The sequence below is a fragment of the Sinocyclocheilus rhinocerous genome, unplaced genomic scaffold (assembly GCF_001515625.1).
Source record: "Sinocyclocheilus rhinocerous isolate Xijiao unplaced genomic scaffold, SAMN03320098_v1.1 scaffold507, whole genome shotgun sequence".
Classification (NCBI taxonomy): Eukaryota; Metazoa; Chordata; class Actinopteri; order Cypriniformes; family Cyprinidae; genus Sinocyclocheilus; species Sinocyclocheilus rhinocerous.
This window is the reverse complement of record NW_015649561.1, coordinates 340,342-360,758: the sequence shown is the minus strand read 5'-3', so window position 1 is coordinate 360,758 and position 20,417 is coordinate 340,342. Positions and strand designations below refer to the sequence as shown.

The following is a 20,417-nucleotide window of genomic DNA, read 5'->3' as shown; positions in this document are numbered from 1 at the left end:
TTCGCTTAATTATTCACAACAGCATGTGTTGATTTGCTATGACAGACGCTTCAGATTGTGAGATGACATCACGCACATTAACTGAGAGAAACGTTCATGGATCGAAGAAGTGTTTGTTTTTGCTTTGTAATAAGAGTTAGGCACAAATGCGATTCATGTGAATCTGTGACACAACCCATCAAAATAGGGTTGCCAACCGTCCCGTATTAGCCGGGACGTCCCAGATTTTGGGCCTAATTGATTTGTCCCGTACGTGACTTCCCTTGTCCCGTTTTTTGACTGCTACGCTGATCTAACCACTGACTGATACAACAGCAGCAGTGCTGATCACTTGAGAATGATCACCGATAGCTGTCATCATTCAATCACAGCCCCACTCACGCAGTATACGTTAAGTAAATCAGAAATCGTGAACATAACTGTTCGAGGAAGGCTGCGCAATCCTCTGCCGGCTCGTCGCTCCTGCCTCACAGCAAGCGGCGCTCGCGCTAACGCCAATTCCATCCGTGTTTTCAATTCAGTAAATCAGTTTTGGTGAATACAAACTACGTGATTATTTTTCATGAGTCCAACATGAAAAGGGGAATTGGGAAGGGAATTGTCCTGTATTTTAATTTTCTGAAGTTGGCAACCCTACGTCAAAAGGCTTATATAAACGCCACAGAATAATACTTAAAAGTTCTCAGAGGTGCAATTCATATATATGTTTTCGATGCAGAGTGCAAATGGCTGTGCATTTATTTGTGTTTTTAACTCGATGGGAGCGAAATTAAACTGTCTGAACCCGAAGCTGTGTGTGTTGTCTGTCTCCCCTCTTCCCCCTCCGCTGCGCACCACACCCACTTTTTTAGCGTTTTTTAACTGTGGTGAAAACTAACCAGTGCTGAAACGGGGGGTTTCATGACCCTTTAAGAAAAAATTTGCTATTCACTGTGCCTAAAATGTATAATTGCAGAAAAAATATATACATTTGTATTGAACATTAATGGAGCAACAGATTTTGTGTGAAAATAAATCATTCAAGTTGTTATTTTGTTTAAAAATCTTATAAATGTATGAATGTACCCACACACGGGGTAAAAGGCTCACCAGCATGGGGCAAAAGGCACACAGTATTGATGCAAATACTTTAGCTAAAATATATATATATTGTTTTAATAATGTCTAAGTTAATACTTGTTCAAAACAATCACTTTAGCAAAGTTTGTACTATTTTCTGCTTTTTTTGAAAAATAGCTAAAATAATAAATTTTTGTTTAATAAATATACTGTCATTAAAATATGTTAATATAAAAAATATATTTTAAAGTACAGAAACAAAATCATTTTAATGACCTTTTATTCATATAGTAAAGGAATATTCAAGCTCTGTGTTACCTTCAAACTATGGTATGACAGTTACATTACAACATTCACTGAAATATTTATGGTATGTCTCAAAACCCATGAATCTCTGACATGAAAAAGAATCTGAAATTATCTGGGTATAAATTCCAGGAATACATATAATTCTTTGAACAGTGAAATGCCATCTTGGTTAATGCAGAGGCTCTTTACTGACCATTACCTGCCCTTCCACATGCTCCTAGTTTTCCGAGACAACCCTTATGAGCCCCGTTTCCGCATTTAGGACAAAGGTAGCCTTGATTAAAAATTCCCCTGAAGAGCAGAAGGACCATAGGATCAGTGCTGGCTTCATTCAGTTACATATAGCATAAATGGGTATTACAGACCTTGTGAAATACAAAGTTTTCTGGCTTTCAGTTTATGTCATTTAGCTTTAAAGGGATAGTTCACCCAAAAACGACAATTCAGCCATCTTTGCAGGTTACTCATCATCATGTTGTTCCAAATTTGTAAAACTTTTGTTAAACTTTCGAAACACAAACAAATAAAACCTAGGAGATTTCCCCGCCCCCCTCCATGGAAAGTTCATGTAAACACAACGATAGTGAATCTGCAAAGTAATGACTCACATTTAACCCAAGTCTTCTGAAAAGACACGACCACACTGTATGATGAACAGATTGAATTTAGGATTTTATTTACATATAAACACTGATCAATGCACATACATGGAGCTTAGGGGTGGGCGATAATGGTAGATACAATTAACCGGTAGAAATATTGGACTATCGTCTCTATCGCAGTTACACGCTCACATGACGTTGCTGTGCTATGTGGTCACAAAAACGTATAATTTGCATGTGTTTTTAAGCATTGCGGTTTAAAATGTGCTATGTGGTCACAAAAACGTATAATTTGCATGTGTTTTTAAGCATTGCGGTTTAAAAACAAATTATGACAAATCAGAGAGGTGCACGCACGTTAATACAGTGCTCATAGAGAGCGGGAGAATTGAATGTTATTTTTCCCTGCTTTATAGGCCTAGAACTGTTAAATACACACATTTATATGTGTCAAAATGCCCGTCCTTGCAAGTATCCTCGTAAACACAGTAATTTAGGTCTTAAGTGAAAGCAAACAGATGGAAAAAAAACACGTGTAACAGTAGGCTATATTGGATCCGGACAGCTCTTAAAGTGACAGCTAAGTCACTTTTGTAACTTTAATAAGAAGAAATATATATTTAATTTACACAGTGAAGAATATGCACTGTTTTGTACATTTGATTACTTTATACAATGTATGTAGCCAGGGTCGTCGCTAGTGGGGTGAAAGGTGGTGGCGACAATTCAGCACCCACACGCTGTGTTCTGTGCGCATCTCACAGCCCGTGAACACCAAATTGAGTTTTGCCTCTTCTTGCTCTTGAACCGACAAATACATACTAAATTATGTCGAAATACCCATCTTGGCGAGTATCCTCGAAAAACTGTCGGCTATGTCTCAACTTAAGTGAACGTAAACAGGTGAGAAAGAAATCAGATGTGTATCATTATATTGGATGTATTGTCTCTTAAAGTGACCATGCCTAATTTACTAGCTGCAGTCGGTGTCTTTAATGTTAATCCAAGAGTTTAAAAGAGAGAAAATCACTCACTGCTCTTTACTGAATTACTTTGTAGTTTTAATAAGAATTAATCTATATTTATTTATACGGCGAAAACTATGCAATTATATTTTACATTTGATTATTCAGTTTCTGTACCTTGACACCTACAAACTTGAAAAAACTTATTAAACATTGTGTAATTTGTATCTTTGTTCTATTTATTTATTTGTGCTATTTACATGATTTCAAACAAGGCACCTTGGGTACAACCTGCACCGGGGCCCCCAGCTACAGCCCTGTATGTAGCATTTCTTTTTGTTTCATTTGTTCTACTGTAGTTTTTTGGTCCTATTGCTTGTAATTAGTTTCTTATTCTTATTTAATCGCTTTGACTGTTTCGACTGTTTGCTCTTTTTTAGGCTAGTATTAGTTTTTTTATTTTTGTGATATTGACACAAATTATGACATTTCTATGGTATCAAAATTTTTTTAGAGATGCACCAATTGCAATTTTCTTGGCCGATTTCGATTTCTGATTCTTTATTAGTGTGATCTGCCGATACCGATTTTTGCCGATTCAGATTTTCTTTCTAAGCAGTGTTAATTTCGTCAACGAAGACGAAAAATATTCGTTAACGAACATTTTTTCTGTGATTAAGACGAGACGTTGACGAGCTAAAAGTGTAATATCTGATGATAAAAACTATGACGAAATTTATGCCGCGTCTTCGTTAACAAGACGAGACGGGACTATAGTGTTATCTGAGGACTAACGGACATTCAAAATACATCCTATAGGCTACTGTCTTGTTCTTCAAAATGTGCGTCCCTGTCATTGGATTGCAATCGGATAAGGGGCTTTTGCATACCTAGTCTCAGTATGGCAGCCGCAGTGGATGGATAGGCTACCAAAATGCGAACTAGCGATCTGAAACAATGGCCTCAGCACCCGAAGGGGTAGGGATAAGGTGACCAGACGTCCCGTTTTTCCCGGGAGTCACAATTCGTTGTCGATTAACTTAAATTTAGTGAAGGCGGGATAGGCGGAATCACACTGTTAGAAGTGCTCTCTCTCTCTCGCGCACGCTCCACTTCTTCAGTTCTCATATACAGCGCGCGATCAGTTCTCAGTGCTCAAATACACACACAGCAGTCCAAATACCTATCGTGTAGAGTATCTCACGTAAATACAGTCGGTTATGGATTAAGTGAACGTAAACAGGTGGGTGAAAACTGAGCATGTGTCAGTATTACATGCATGCCTTCCGTCTTAAAGAGACAACATTCCTAATTAAGTACCTATCGTGTCATTAATGTTAACCAACCAAAGATGTTAAATAAATATGTTAAGTAAACCTACTGTATCTGAAAAATGAGTTTAATTTGTATCTCTTTCGTATTTGTCTTATTGTCTTATTCTGCTTCTTTTTCAAAAATTATAAATTATATCTAATAACTATAATTGACAGCATATACAAACAAAAATCTACTTTTCTTCAATGCAAAGTTTTATTTTCATAACAAAACACAAGTAAAAAGTCAGTAATAAAATAAGAACACAAAAAAATTGCAAACAACAGCACAAATAAATGCAATAGAATAAAGAGAGGTATGAAACGAAGTTTTTCAGGTTAAGTAAGTTTTTATTCAGGCAAGAAATACTATAGAAATTAAAGTAATCAAATGTAAAATAACACATCCAGTGTTATTTTACATTTGATTACTTTAATTTCTGTAGTCTTCATTGTAAAAATTAAATACAGATTAATGCTTACCAGAGCAGAAAGTGATTTTCTTTGTCTTTTGTTCTTTGATTAACATGACAGACAGCAGCATAAATATTGGACTGCGGTCCCTTTAAGAGTTTATCCACGGACCCAATATACTGTTACACAACATGCGTTCTCTTTCTCAACTATTTAACGTTCCAAAACTGACTGTGTTTAACTGGATACTCACCAAGACGGGCATTTTGACATAATTTTGTATGTATTTGACCGTTTTAGCGCAGTTAGCCACTCATTTTGGTATTTGTGGCTCACAAGCCGTTTGAGACTGAGCGCGGCTTGTTATAGATCAGTGGTGGTGCGCGCGCTTTTGGTGTAAGCGCGAAACCTGTGGGGATGACTAAAATAATGCGCAATATAAGCACTATTTAACCGAAGCAAATGAGACGTGTGTGAGAGAGAAGGGGTCGTCGGAGAGAAGAGAGTGAGAATGCGCGGCTGACGTTATTGCCTGTGCCGCTGGTAACAAAACGGATCGGTTCGGAATCGGAAAGAAGTGAGACTGACCGGCCGGTCACCGATCCGGGCCGATCATGAGGAAAATCGGCCGATTCCGATCCCTAGCCGATCGATCGGTGCATCTCTAAAAAAATTTATATCATAAAGACCCTATTTAAAGCAAAAATAACTATATCGTGATACATATAGTAGATATTGTTACCGTGAAATAAAATTACTCATATAGTGATATAAGATTATGGTCATATCGCCCACCCCTAATGGAGCTCATGAAATACAGTAGCAGCTCAACCCTACTTGCTTGACGTGCATATAAAATGATTTACTTGGATTGACTTGGATTAAATCATTCAATTCATATGGACTACTTTTTACAATATTTGAATCATCAAACTTTTGGTTACCTGGACTGTCAATAAAGGGACAGAAATCTCTCAGGTTTAATTCAAAATATCTTCATTTGTGTTTTGAAGATGAACAATCAGAAAACACAGGCCAGAAAGAAAACTCTGATTTCATAAGGTCTTTAAACACAACATGAACTGCCTTTTTTATTTTGTACTGTTCAATAGAGGTCAATAATAATGTTATCAAGATTTTTACATCAAAAACATCATAATTTGGAATTAATAAGCTATTTTCTGTCCTGTTTTTAACCCCCCTCATCAGAACGCTCTGTTTGAATAGGCGTGGTGGATATCAAAACAATATACAATATCAAACGATCTATAAGAAGAGACAAAGCAATAGTGACCAGGTAATAAAAACAGTTACTCACACTTGTATTGTGACATTAATGTCGGATCCAATATACTCGGCACGGCATTGTTAAGGCATCTTTTAGTTTCCATCTTTTTAAAAATCCAGCGTCAAATTGTGCCTTGTTTGTAAACGAATCCACGGTAAAATGAAGTGAACAAAGGACCGAGTTCTTACTGACGTGGACTGGATCGTCATTAAAAATAAAGTTCCCTTCTGAGGGAACTTCGAACTGTGTCCTCTAGTGGTCGCTATGGGCAACACCTTTGGCGTGACCAGTGTCTGAAGCATACATCTAAACACGACAATAACATTGGCTGGCGACAGCCTATGACATCATTACCGGAGCGACCACAGTATAAAAGGGCACCGGGAGAACACGTCATCCTCTTCTTCGTCTTCACTGACCATTTGTTTACATTAACAGAAAGCTAAGCACGACTAGGAGTGCATGTTCTCTCACCAGAGGCTTTGCTCTGATACCAGTAGTGTCACACGGCTTGCGTGTTGTGAGTGTGGTGAAGAGCAAGCGCGTTCAGCTCTCGAGGGAGTTGAAAGTGTTCATTGAATTAATTGCTTATTTCTATGTAAGGGATAAGCATGAATTGAACATGCTCGACTCACAAGGAGACGGCTTGTGCTCATCGTGATGCATTTGCGGGACTACTGAGCGGGGAGGTGGGTACTTCACCATTTACCCGAGGTTGTAGATAGAGTTTGCATGAGTGCGTTCGCCTCTCGTGGGAATAACGTTTCTGTTCTTGCTTGATTTCTGAGGTAATCTAGTGCGTGAACAAAGAGTGTTTAGCTCCCGCAAGAGCTGAATGTATGCTGCGCGTTGCGGTGAGAATTGTCTGTCCATTGCCTGCAATTTGTGGTTGGTGGGCAGAGAATGGAAAGGACCTGACAGCAAATCTTTTCCCTATCAGTAATTTCCTGCTGTTTATAATTCCTTATATATAAGGAATTGTATAATGTGGATATCTGTCTGCAGTTGTTGGACATGATTTATATCATGTCCTTATCAGATAACAACATTATACAGCACTCTGGGAGCCAATTTTCTGCGCCTTTACTTTCATTCAGGGTTATATGACTCTCTGTGCTCAAATGTTGGCTTGCGAGCCTCCTTGATGCTTGGCCCTGAACTGAGCTGATCGCTCCTGTTCCCACAGTTGGGTGTGGTAGAGTATCATGTTCTCTGGGGCTAGGGAGTTGACCATACTCCCCTCTCGCTAGCTTGAGGGCTACTTGTGAGTAGGTCACCAGCGCAGAACCTGGTTCCCTAACCTTAGCGCTACAACCTCCGAGGCCCTCTGGGTCTTTTTGACGGCGTAACTTTCAGGTTGAGCAGGGCAGTACTTGAGGAATATGACCTGCTCCCTGACGGGCTGCTGGGTGATTGCTTCGAGAAGCTGCCCCGGCCAGTGCAAGTTACTCATGTCTCGACCCGAGGGGCTTCCTGAGCTTTGAGTCATCCACTTACCATTATGCACTTTCTTTAGAGCTCCTCTCGCTGAGACATTGAGCAATCTCACTCCACTCTGCAGTTTCGATAGGTTGTTAAAGGGCCCTTTTTTGGACCTCCCTTTCACACTGCCCTTATGGTTGAACCGGTGAGTCACCCCTCTGTGGAGTGGGCTTGAGTACACTTCCTTCCTTGAGGTACGAGTGAGACATGTTTCCTTCTCTGCGGAGACCTTTCCTAAGTGCTTCAGCTCTGAGTAACAGTAGCTCTTTGTGCATGAGTGGTTCATTAGGTCCAGTTGTTTCTGCAGGTTCCTTTGAGCTTGATTAAAGAGGACCCACGCTCAGAGAGCATGGGACTGTGTTCAGCTGACAGTCTCTCATCAGGCCCTGTTAGACTGCCCCCTCTAGTCTAACGCTGCCTTCTGGTTGAGCTAGGAATTGCTCTCCTCACTGCGAGGGTTAGCTATAAACCTACCGCTCCCAGTATGAGCTATGAGGGCCTGCCTCAGCCTGAGAGCCGAGAGCACGGTTCCTGAGAACTCCATGTGCAACCATACCGAGTTGTCAGGCCCGTCCCTGTCGCCTACTTGGTTAGTTGCGTCTATGGTGGGAGCCTGCTGCTCCCTGTTGAAACACGTAATCCCCTTCTAAGCTGGATCCCGTTACTGATGCCCCATCTTCGGTCAATCTGCTTCTCCGAGCTTGGCAGTGCTCCCCTCACAGCGGGAGAGTCTTTTATGAGCTCGCCGCTCCTAAGCAGATCATGTGAGTCCTCCTCTCTACCTGTGAGTTAGGAAATCTGCCCCTCTCTCTCTGAACTCTCGGAACTCTGTCGAGCTGGGTTCTTCTCTCATTACTGAGAGTCAAGTCCTCCACTCCTTGAGCTCCTTGGCAGCAAGACCAGGTAGTTTAGCTGCTTGCTGCTGCCCTGGTGAGTTGCCCCTTTTCTGGTTGAGCCTAGCAGTGCTCCTCTTGACCTAGAGGGTCACTTTTGAGCACGCCGTTCCAAATTGAGCGTCTGAGGTCTCCCCTAACAGAGTCAGTTCTCCCCTCGCTCTAGAGCAGCACTTCTCAAAGTCCGGACTCCGGTCCGGATCCGGAGGGAATTCAATCCGGACCCGCCTCCATTTCGAAATGAAAGCGAAGGCGAGATATTTAAATTTTTCCTGCATGACATTGTTGTCATGACATCCAGTAAGGCGTATAACATGACGTAATTGGGTGTCACTTCACCACATATGAGTGAACTCTTTTATTTTTGTTATCACTTAGATTATGGTCATTTGACTTATAACCATGTCCAGTGTTTCCCATACATTGATTTATTTGTGGCGGACCGTCACAATATCAAAACTGACCGCCACAAATAGATTTTACTAAAGGCTTCTATTTCGTTGAATAAACATCAGCGCTGCACATTTCAAAATCAAAATGTGGCGCAGGTGTTTTTTTTTATATGAATGTATCTTTGAAAAGAACCGAGCGTCTTCAGAAAAGCTCGATTTCATTTTCATTTCGTCTTTACTGTAATGCCTGATAAAGAAGCGTTTGTGAGCGCAGCACTTATTTGATTACAGCTGTTACCGTGGAAACCGCTATATCTCCCGCTCCAACAGCACCTCCTGCTGGCAGAGAATGAATTTGCATTTGCAAATCTGTGGGAAACACTGGTGTCTGTCAGCAAACATAAGCAAAAAGCTTCAGAACTGTTTTGAGAAGGTGCTTAAATTTTGAGCCATGTATTACTATGAATTAGGCTACTAGTACTACTACTATTACTATTATATCTTGTACCCTGCAATAAACATTTACTCAAACTCTCTTTTATGAGATGAAGGGGAAAAAAAAGAAAATTGGCCAAACATATTGCCAAATGATGCAAAAAAATGGCATCATATATTGGCTGCCCTGAGTTCTAAATATCGACATCGACCAGAGAAAGACCCATATTGGTCGACCTCTATTGCTGACACTTAAATTAATTGTTTTGCCACTTTTGCACTTGTTATTTAATTATAAAAAATTAGTGTTGATTTGTTATGCATTTTATGCATGTTTATTAAAAACAAGTTTTGTAATAACCAATTATTCCGGACCTTTGACATTGATGAAAATTCAGATTTGGACCTTTGAATGTAGACTTTGAGAACCCCTGCTCTAGACGGTCACCTATGAGCATGCCGCTCCCTCCTGAGCATCTGAATTTCCCTCTCAGCCTCCCCAGAGCTCCGTGAAACAGCAATACCAGGTTGTTAGGCCCTTTTCTGCCTCCCTGACAGGCTGCTCCTGTGGTTGAGCTTGTAGTGCTACCCTCACACTAGAGAGTCATCTATGAGCACACTGCTCCCAAGTCAAGCATCTGTGTCCCCCTGTCATTCTGAGAGTTGGGTGCTTCGCTCCTTCAAGTTATGTATGAGTATAATGCTCCGGAGCCTATCCTGTGACTACTAAGGTTGAGTTGGCGATGTTCCCTTCAATTGGAGGGTATTTCCTTGAGGTCGCCATTTCCAGTCCACATGCGCTCTGAGCATGCAGGCTTTCCGCTGAACTAAGTAACTTCTCCCTTAAACGTGTCACAGTCACAGCCTCGGTAACCCCTTCGCAACAGTGATTCTAAAATCCATGTTTATGGTAAGTGCACACACTGAGGTTCTGTGCACTTTCTAAAATCCACATTGTGGTAAGTGTGCTCTCTAAGCATCCTGCGCACTTTCTAAAATCCTTTATGGTAAGGGTTACGTGCTGCCAGCCTCGAGCACTTGAGTTGGCTCAGGCCTCGGTTCTCACCTTGGGCCCCACTCTACTGATGTATCCTTGGTGATACCTTTCTTAAGCAGGATACCTTTCGTTTGCTACTAAGGATCTTTTGCGTCAGTTCCTTTGAGCAAGCTCTTGAGAGAGCTGGTGGTAACCCCTGGGTGACAGGCCAGGGTCTAGTTATATCGTCCCTAGACGCTTGGCCATATCCCCTAAAAGGAATCTCTTTGTTTCTGATTCCAAGCCTTCGAGCTCTGCCCTGGGTTCAGGCTTCCTCAAGCCCAGCCCTTAACAGGTAAGTTCTTTGGGTACGCAGCTCAGGCCTTTGGCCAAAGGGAATTGTGTCATTGACAGCCGTCAAAGCGTCCTAAGGGCAACTCCCATAACCTTGGTAGAGTTGGTACTTAGTGCTCGCCTTGGTGTTTGGCATGCACTCTCCTCAGCATGGCAGCGTGAGTATAACGTTCCCCATAGCGACCGCTAGAGGATGCAGTTCGAAGTTCCCTCGGAAGGGAACATCTCAGGTTACATATGTAACCCTGGTTCCCTGAGTAGGGAACGAGACACTGCATCCTCCAGCATCATAGAGTAGAACATTCCAAAAGCTGTCGTTTTGGCAGATCAGGTTAACCCTAACCCTAACCCAGCCTTCAATATAAGCTGTTTTTAGACTAACAACAAAGTTTTGAGTTCTAAAACTTACAGGATGTTTTTATATTGTAAAATGACCTCTTATATGTCAAAAGATCAAGGGAATTTTGGTTTCTCAGTTCATGACCCCTTTTAACTTATTTCAGCACACAAAATGTCTCAGAAGTGCAAAGTCAGCTCACCTGAGAAGCATATGACAGGAGCTGCAGCTGGTGGCCCTCTCGAAAGTGTGCATCCTGAAGTGGTGAGAGTTAAATGTGGCATTCTCAGGCCGAATATTAGATCTGAAATTGAAAATCAGAAATACGGTAAAGCAATGGTGCAAAGTTGGCTGATTGGAAAAAAGAGCATGTGACAAACTGCTTGTTTAAGACTGAACGGGGGCCAAGCGCTGGTGAATGTTGTGGCCCACGGGGCTGGGACCAGACCTTCCAATTCTGGGCACGAATCAGAGCAGTGGGGAAGCTCTTTACCCGAACGACTCTAAGATTGATTCTTGCATCAAGAGAGCTGTGTGCATGCGGCAGGTGTAATTTGCTGTTTGAATGCACCCTTCAGATCATCACGCAGTCAACAACACGCATAAGTGTGTGTACAGAGACACATTTTTAAAGGGTGACATATAAATCAAGCGGGAGAGGAAACATCATTACAGACTCTCGGCACAAGGGACGGCGTATCCTCTTTAACCTACACAATTTCTAAATCAGAACTCTTGTTAGTTTTCCTCTCCATCTCTCTTTTCATTTCTTCCACAGTAAATACATTGTGCTATCAAATCTCAACAACATCCCAGGCACAGGATGTCACCATGTACTAGAACGAAGTAAGCTGCTTGACATCAAATGACATCATTATAAAAATGTTGAATGCCTTATTGAAATTAAGATGATGTGTGCAAATGTTTCCTCTCTCTTAACTTACAAAAGTAGATTCATATTGTCATGTGAACTACTCTGGAATTTGCATTGACCAAAGTTCCAGGGAGCATTTGAATGCAGTGTGAAAGGTCACCTCAAATTTATTTCATTTAAAATGAAAATATTTGTCATTTACTCACCCTCATAAAAGTGATCCATTATGACATATTGTAAACCAGAACAGATCAGAATACATGTGGGAAAATTTTGCTTTACATAACTTGCTCAGCAGTGGATTCACTGCAGTGAATGGGTGCCGTCAGAATGAGAGTTCAAATGGATGATAAAAACAACAAAATAATCGGACACGATTTCAGTCCATCAATTAACATCTTGTGAAGTGAAAAACTGTGTGTTTGAAAGAAATTATATTGAACTTTCATGTTCAAGTTGTGTTCCAGTTTTCTGTGTCTGGTCTTTGTCCCTTTGTAGTCTTTTTGTTGATTGGTTCCCTTGATTGTCTTCCCCTGTGTGTATATAAACCCCAGTAAACTAACTATGCCACATAGTGTTATTGTTAGTTTAGTTCAATATAGTACTCCTTGCATTTAGATCCTGCTTTCCTGGAATTCTGAGTTTGTCACACATCACAGAACAGTACCAAATTTACAGCACTGAACTTAAATTTATACATGTATGCCACCCAATACCTTCTGTGTTTTTTAAGCTTGAATTCTCTGGTTCTTTATTGAAATTGCACAGAAAAGAGCAAAAAAAAGTCTCCTTTTGAGTTCCAATGAGCAAAGAAATTCATTCAGGTTTAGGAATTGTGATTTGGGGTTTGAAACTCACATGGCCATCTCAAACTGGTCCAGCCATTTCTTCTTCAGCTCCTTTGTCTTGAACAGGAACTCAAATCCACTCTGCCCCTGCTGGTGAGTGAGGTAGAACCCGTAGCACCACTGCCAGAGGATAAGACAAATAGCAAAATAACTGCTTAAAAATAAAAATTTGACTCGCATGTAAAGATCTAACTTTTCAATATGGTTATACCTCAAGACTTTTTGTAAAAAAAAAATAATTATATTATTAATAATAATAATAACATACATTTGCTGTATTAGAATATTAAGGGGTTTTGGTGTTTGTTTTAAAGTTGTGATGGGTGATGGCAGTGAGAGTTGGTGGGTGAGGGAAAAGGGGGCTCATTTTATTTTACACCGCAATAGACAGCCAGAGGCAACCTTGGGGGAGTGGACACATTCATCACTTAACTATTACCATTCAGTGTGTGTGTGTGTGTGTGTGTGTGTGTTCATGTGTAAGTTTGTGTGGTGTAGCATTTATGCACACTACTGAGGGTTATGTTGCAGCATCCCACCCTAGCCGCTAACCAGTCCAGTGTGTTATTCTTAACTAAAGCTAAAACTATTAACCATCTATTTTTCGGTAAGTGAAAATAAAATAAAATAAAATATTAGATTAAAAACTTTAAAATAAAGTGTTTTGAAGCACCTAGCTGAAATAAGTAATATTATTAAATACTAAAAATTTAAAAACTGCTATACAAATAAATTGAAGCTAAAGAGAAATATTTTAAAAAGTAATAAAAATGACAAAAACATAAAACTTGAACTAAAATTAATTTGAAAAAAAAAAAAGTTTAAGCTAATTCAAAATATGAATAAATACTAAAACAAAATCCTCATCTTTCAGTTAATTGGGAAAAAACCATCAGTCAATTTATAATTGTAATTTTTAAATTAAATCCAGATTTCTGGTTAAAGTCACTGCAGTCAATGAAACTGCACTCCAGTTTTGTTTTGTTTTTATTATTAAAGCCCTAGTATGTTTGCAATATAAGCAAGCAAACCAAAGATTGTAGCACCAGTAACTTTTCTTTCCTCTAAAACTACAGTTTTGAGCATTATGTAATATGATAATATTTATAAAAGTTATTAATGATGGTTGTTGTGAAGATTAACTGTATTTTTAAAGATTTCCAATGTGTCAATGTCTGTGTGCATGTGTTTTGGAGACAGTTTGCAGTTGTGTACAGGTCTTGTCAAAGACGTCAAGGAATAAGATCCATCAGTGTATTAAGTGTGTGTATGTGTCCTGAGGAGGGGAAAAGAAAAAAGAAAAGCCAGTGGGGCTTTGCCATATATATATATATATATAAGCCTATATAATTAAGTACATGATATTCAAAATTTAAATATTATATTATTATTTATTATATTCTAAATATATTTATAATTATATAAATGTATTCCAAATAAGTGTGAGAAAAATATTAAAAATACTTAAAACATATTTAAAAAAAACTTATGTTGGTGTATCAATTTAAAGTAATATTTAAATTAATAACTAGGAAGATTTATTGGAATAATAACCTGAATAGTTATCTGAAAGTTGTTTTCTTTATTTACATGGTTTTAAATAGTTCAATATCATGTTATTCATCTCTGTAAGAAATGTATATGGAGAGCAAAGACAACAACAAAAGGGCATCGCATGATTGCTCATCTCATGAATACTCAGGAGACAACACTCACAAAATCTTTTTTTAGTATAAGCCTATTTAAACCAAGAAATGCATTAATCCAACTCAGCTGCTATATCTGCTGGCTTTAAAAAAAAGAAGAAAAAAAAGATTACACTGTAATTGAAAAGCTGCATTGAGAAGCAGTAGATCCTGAAACTTATTCAAACATTTGTTTGTTGTTTTTTAGCATTATTTACTCTAAGAACATTTTAAAAGCATGTATTTGATCAGAAATGATAAAGACCTCAACTTTTCCTATGTTCTGCATGTGAACAGTTTTAAAGAGCTTAAAGCAGTTTTAAAGAGCTTACAACAGCACAACTAATTTACATAAAAATGCACTTTGGTAAGTCACACTGTCCTTCAAATGGTTTGGATATTACTGGAATATCCTACAGCAACCTAGAGGACATAAACATTTTAACAGAGGAAAAAAAATAGCAAAGACTTTATTCTATGACACTCTAACAGTTCAAAGGAGACCTAAAGGAGAGTTACTGGAGCCATCTGTGGAGAAGGCAAGTATCAGAGCGATTTCTATTCTACAGAACACTTGAATTGTGCTAGTCCGACCTCTACAAAACCCTTCAGAATGAAACAATATGATGAATAGCAGATGCTGGGATCATGAGAAAAATATGACTGTTTGATATTTGGCTGCAGTTTTCTGAGCCTACAAACATTCCTGTTACTGTTTCTCACTGACCTTTCTGCAGTCCTTATCAGTAGTGGGGTTATTGGTGATCTTGAAATGGTTGAGGTCGATCACTTCCTTCATCTCATAGTTGTCCCCGCGCCTCTTGCAGACAATTACAGCAACGTCGAACAAAAAAATATGTCTGCAACATCGACACGTCATGACATGAAAGTAAAATCAAGAGTGGATTGCAGTAAAGGTTTTTGCCTTAAGCCTCACCTGTCCTGTCATCTGTTCAGAAGAAACCTTCCTTTTGGTGAAAGGCATAAAAGAGAAAAAAATATCAAAAGTTTAAAGACATATCCGCATAATTTTTACATCTGTATCACTATTGCCAAGCCCCAAAAGAACATCAGAAACCAAAGGTAACCTGAGGATGAGCTGCCCACCTTTACAGACTGAAAAAACACATCGATCTGAGTACACAGCTCTGCAACCTCTATACACACTACACTTACTATGGCCACTTCTGATTCACATGACATGGAAAACTCCGCAAAATGAACACAGATTTTAGACTGTTTATCGTCAAAAGCAACCAAGTCTTTCCACAGCAGTTGGTTCAGCATGCAGAATTTGACTTGACATGCTGCAGCAATCCGTCACCATCCATCAACCCTCATAAAGAGATTTGACACCAAACGGACTTCACCGTCACCCTTCGGTCTTCCATAAGAAAGTAAGCACTGGTTCTGTGAAGGGACATTCATGCAGAGACAGGAAAACAATAATGACATGAGTAAACTATTCTTTTTAAAGCAGAGGTCATGTTTATCATGTACAACTTACCAAATTCTCAATGGATCTCTGATACTGATCAATCTCCCTCAGAGTCTCGACGTCTCTTTTCACCTCATTTACATACTGGGCTAAGTCCTGTTTAATGAAGGAAAAGAAAACTGACCTTGATTCATGCACATATCATATATATACTAATCTATGGGGGGGGGAATCCGGGGGGCTCGGGGAATCCGAGCAAAATAAACAGAAAAATTAATTTTCAGCAGCCATTACTCTAGTCTTCATTGTCACAAGATCCTTTAGAAATCATTCTAATATGCTGATTTGCTGCTCAAGAAACATTTCTTATTATTATCAATGTTGAAAATAGTTGTGCTGCATAATACACTATATTGCCAAAAGTATTGGGACACCCCCTTCTAACGAACAGGTTTGACTACTTTAGTCATTTCCATGAGTACAAATCTTAATGTTTAAGGATATAATGATATTCTAGGGAATTGTGTGCTTCTAATTTTATAGCAACAGTTTGGAAAGGACCCTTTTCTATTCTAACATGACAATGCCTCTGTGTATAAGGCAAGGTTAAAAAAAATGATTGATTCAGTCAGTGTGGAAGAACTTGACTGATCTGGTCTTAATCCCAGCTGAACACCTCTGGTGTGACTTTAAATGTTTTGGAAATTTTTGGAAGTGAAGGGGGTGTCCCAATACTTTTGGCAACATAGTGCATTTTGGTGGAAACCATGATACTTTTTTTCAGGATTGTTTAATGAATAGAAAATTCATTATTCATTAAAATTCAAAAGAACAGCATTTATATAACATTATAAATGTCTTTATTGTCATTTTTGATTAATTTAATGCATCCATGCTAAATAAAAAGAAAAATATTCAGCATGGAGGCAATGGGGCATTACATTTATCAAAAGTAATATGTGTGTGTGTGTGTGTGTGTGTGTAATAATTCCAATTCTGCACTATATTTCTATGTTACTAATCAGATTATTAAATGTGTGACATTGATCATATGGCTTGTTCACCAACATGCTTATTACATTTTTTAAAAAAAAGATTCAAATCATGCTGGACAACAAGCTCATCAGGTATCAGGGCTTTAAAGCAAAAGAGAGACAAACCAAATACTAAAAGACATTATAAAATGCATGTTCTTTTCATGAAAGACTGTTCTCAAATGATGCTGATAATACAGTATAATTAGTAGGCTAATAAAAGAATTATGAAATAAATGAAAACATCACGTTTTGAATGAAAAAATATATCCAGTATTTATCTCTCTACAGGAAATTATTTCATTTCATCAGCGAGTACAAACATCTCCAAATACCGAAAGAGGCCTTTCAAAGGACCCCACTGGGATGACGTGGATCTCGGCTGATTTCCATTTTAAAAGGCAGCCTCTGCTCAAACACTCACTTATGAGTCTAAATTAAACACACCATTTTACAGGCAGGCAGGTAGATGAGTTCGGTCCCCGTCTGAGCAACTCTCACAGCTCCCATACGGCTAAACCAATCAACACTGAGATGATAATTCCAACAAATTAAATCATCACAGGCCTCTGTTCCATTACGGCGTCTCACATAGCCATTAATCTGCTTTCCACCTACTCTGCCAGTGAGACTGAAATGAGCCGTTGACATCACTTCACATACTAGAATCTCATCAATATTAAAGAAAACATTACCAAGTATACGCAGGGATGATCTTATACTGATGGCACATGCTAAAGAGAAATCATGGCTGGTAATGATGAGAGTTTTGTGGCTTTTAGTCTATATGTGTTAATGTTGAGGCCATGTAGTGTAGTCCTGAACACTGACAAAACTGCAAAGTACTTCTTAAAATCTACATACGACCTGCAACCAGCTAGCAAGTAGCCATTCGTGGTTCATGAATGCGACAAAATGAAAGCCTATTGGTTACTTTTAAAGGGAAAAGCTCTGCCAAACATTCAGGTTCAGTATGGAAATACATCAAGCAGGGAATAAAATTGCACTTGTAAAGACATTTATTTAATGTGTTTTTTGAGCATTGTCTATATGTGTTAATGTTGAGGCCATGTAGTGTAGTCCTGAACACTGACAAAACTGCAAAGTACTTCTTAAAATCTACATACGACCTGCAACCAGCTAGCAAGTAGCCATTCGTGGTTCATGAATGCGACAAAATGAAAGCCTATTGGTTACTTTTAAAGGGAAAAGCTCTGCCAAACATTCAGGTTCAGTATGGAAATACATCAAGTAGGGAATAAAATTGCACTTGTAAAGACATTTATTTAATGTGTTTTTTGAGCATTTAATAATCTCTAATAATGTCTAACAATCTTTAAATCTGTATTTTCGGAAAGATTTTGCTGTAGGTTCCATAAGAAATCTATACTTACTCTCATGGCATCAAGGGCTAATCGTAGGTTGCTCTTTTCTGTGCTGTCGCTAGTATATTTCACCAATTCCTATATTAAAAAATGAGAGAAAAATTAGTTGAATTCACCTCTTTTAAGATGAGCATGTTTTTCATTTTTTAAATAAATTTTGGAGTCGTGATGCTGTCATGATATTGTCCAGATATCACAAATAAGAAAAAAAAAAATCCTTATTAAAACAGTGAAATTCTTGAAATGAAAGAAGTAGTTTGGCATAGTATTTTATTATTTCTTATTAGAAAACAATGAAGCAATGAATTAGAAATAGACCTACGCACATGACATGTGAGGAAAATAGACATATCACACATTTTATTCATTCTTTCCATCATTTTGGGTAAATCATGGCCATGTTGTACTAATAAGTTCCCTCGTTTTGGTTTAGTTTGCGGCCACAATATCTTGTTCTCACGTGTCTCACGTGTGTGGCTCTGTACAAAAGTGCTTAACAACTTATTCATATTTAAAATCAACTTAACAAATTAAATATTTTTGTGCAAATGTAAAAAAAAGTTTTTGAAAACTATTTAAAGCATATTTCTAAGAATTTAGATATTTTGAATAATTTATCCTTTTCTTTCTTTATCATGATCACACATATATGTCTTTGAAAATGAGTTCATTCCCTGTTCTGTCATGAAATGAAGACACAACATCATCATGAAAACTCTGAAGAGTCAAGACTAGACTGCTTCACTAAAAACTTCTGAAAACCCCAGGACAGAACAGAGTGACCACAGTGCCAAGTTTCCAATGAGCACGCCAGGTCAGTTTTGAGGGAATGCCGGACAATTTGATTTGAACCAGGTTTATTCCACGATATGGAGAAGAACGTCAACAGAACCTTTCGAGATCCACGCTATAACATAACTAATTAACTTGATAAACAAATCTGGCCTTTGGATTTGTGCGCAAACAGACTCGTGAGCACACAAACACGCTGGGAGAGAAATGGTGTTGTTCCAAGTGTGAAATCAGTGTAGCTCATCAGAAACATGAATTTGTTTTCAGAGTGCAATCGAATGCTGCTGGAGAGAGACAAACAGCCCAATCGCAGCGAGTAAACAAGGTGATTAGAAAGTTCAGCACTCTTTCCAGATTTACATTCTGACCTAGACCACTGCTGTGACTTTGATGGAAGCTCGAGCGTGTGTGTTTGGGAATGTGTGTGTGAGGACATGCACCTAGACTCAAGTGTGCGTATATTCCTAAACGTATTGGAGGTATAACACGGAGCAGGAGCTTATGGAGACCCAATTACCTACCTTACGGATGAATGAGATTTCAGTGTTCGTCCCCGTAGCTCTACCAGTAAATCCTGCCCCTTTCACACATTCATCTGCATTTCTGTCTCAAAACTCACTGATAGTGGTGATCTGTATTATAATTTTTTTGTATCTACGCTGTCTTTTTGCAAATTATGAAATCTGATTCATCTGTGCTGACAGTGTAGTCAGTATCTAGCCTAGTAGCCATAGTAATGACTTACGCATAAGCACAAAGGCAAGAAATGCAAGACAAAGAGAGGACTGAAAACAACATAACATAAATGACATAAGTGTCAGACTGTATTTACTACATTTACACAATAGTGAATATGCAGTGTCTAAAACTCCTCTATTGTTCGTGCATTTCTCATTCAAAATATGCTGAGTGCCACATAGAAGAAATGTGTTACGTTACAATCGCATCACATCATACATCACGAAAAACTGCATGAAATATGATCTGAACCAACAGTGAAACTATTTTTCAAAAATACAAATTTAATCAGATCAGGATTATCTTAGTTACAGCTAAAAACAACAAAACATTTTTGTTACTTGAAATAAAATATGAAATAAACTGAAATAAAATAAAAACTTTTGAATAAAATTAATAAAAAACATATAGACATATATTTAAAACAAATGATCAATTAAAAAATTTTAAGAAAAATATTTTGAATTAGTATCATTGAGTATCATACTAAAATAATTTAGTATCTCAGTGATACTAAAATAAAACTGCATCAGATATGAAACTGATATATCACACTGGGTTTGTAAAAATTAGATGTCATGTGATTTGGAGGCTCTATTATATAAACAACTGCAAACATGCAAATATGAAGAAAAAAAAATCAAATATACTACAATAGGATATTAAAAAGTATGTTTGCGTCATTCCAGAGGAAGTGGAAGCTTGAGAACAGGACTGCATGGGGCAGAGTGTCAGATATCCTGCCACCTGTCCCTGCTTTTGTTTTTGTGTGTGTGTGTGTGTGTGTGTGTGTGTGTGTGTGTG

The 20,417-nt window shown here is 38.4% G+C and overlaps 1 pseudogene; it reads right to left on the bottom strand.

The window, feature by feature from the left end:
- The window catches only part of LOC107710623 (guanine nucleotide exchange factor VAV3-like), a 69,602-nt pseudogene that overhangs the window by 27,359 nt on the left and 21,826 nt on the right, over positions 1-20,417 (bottom strand).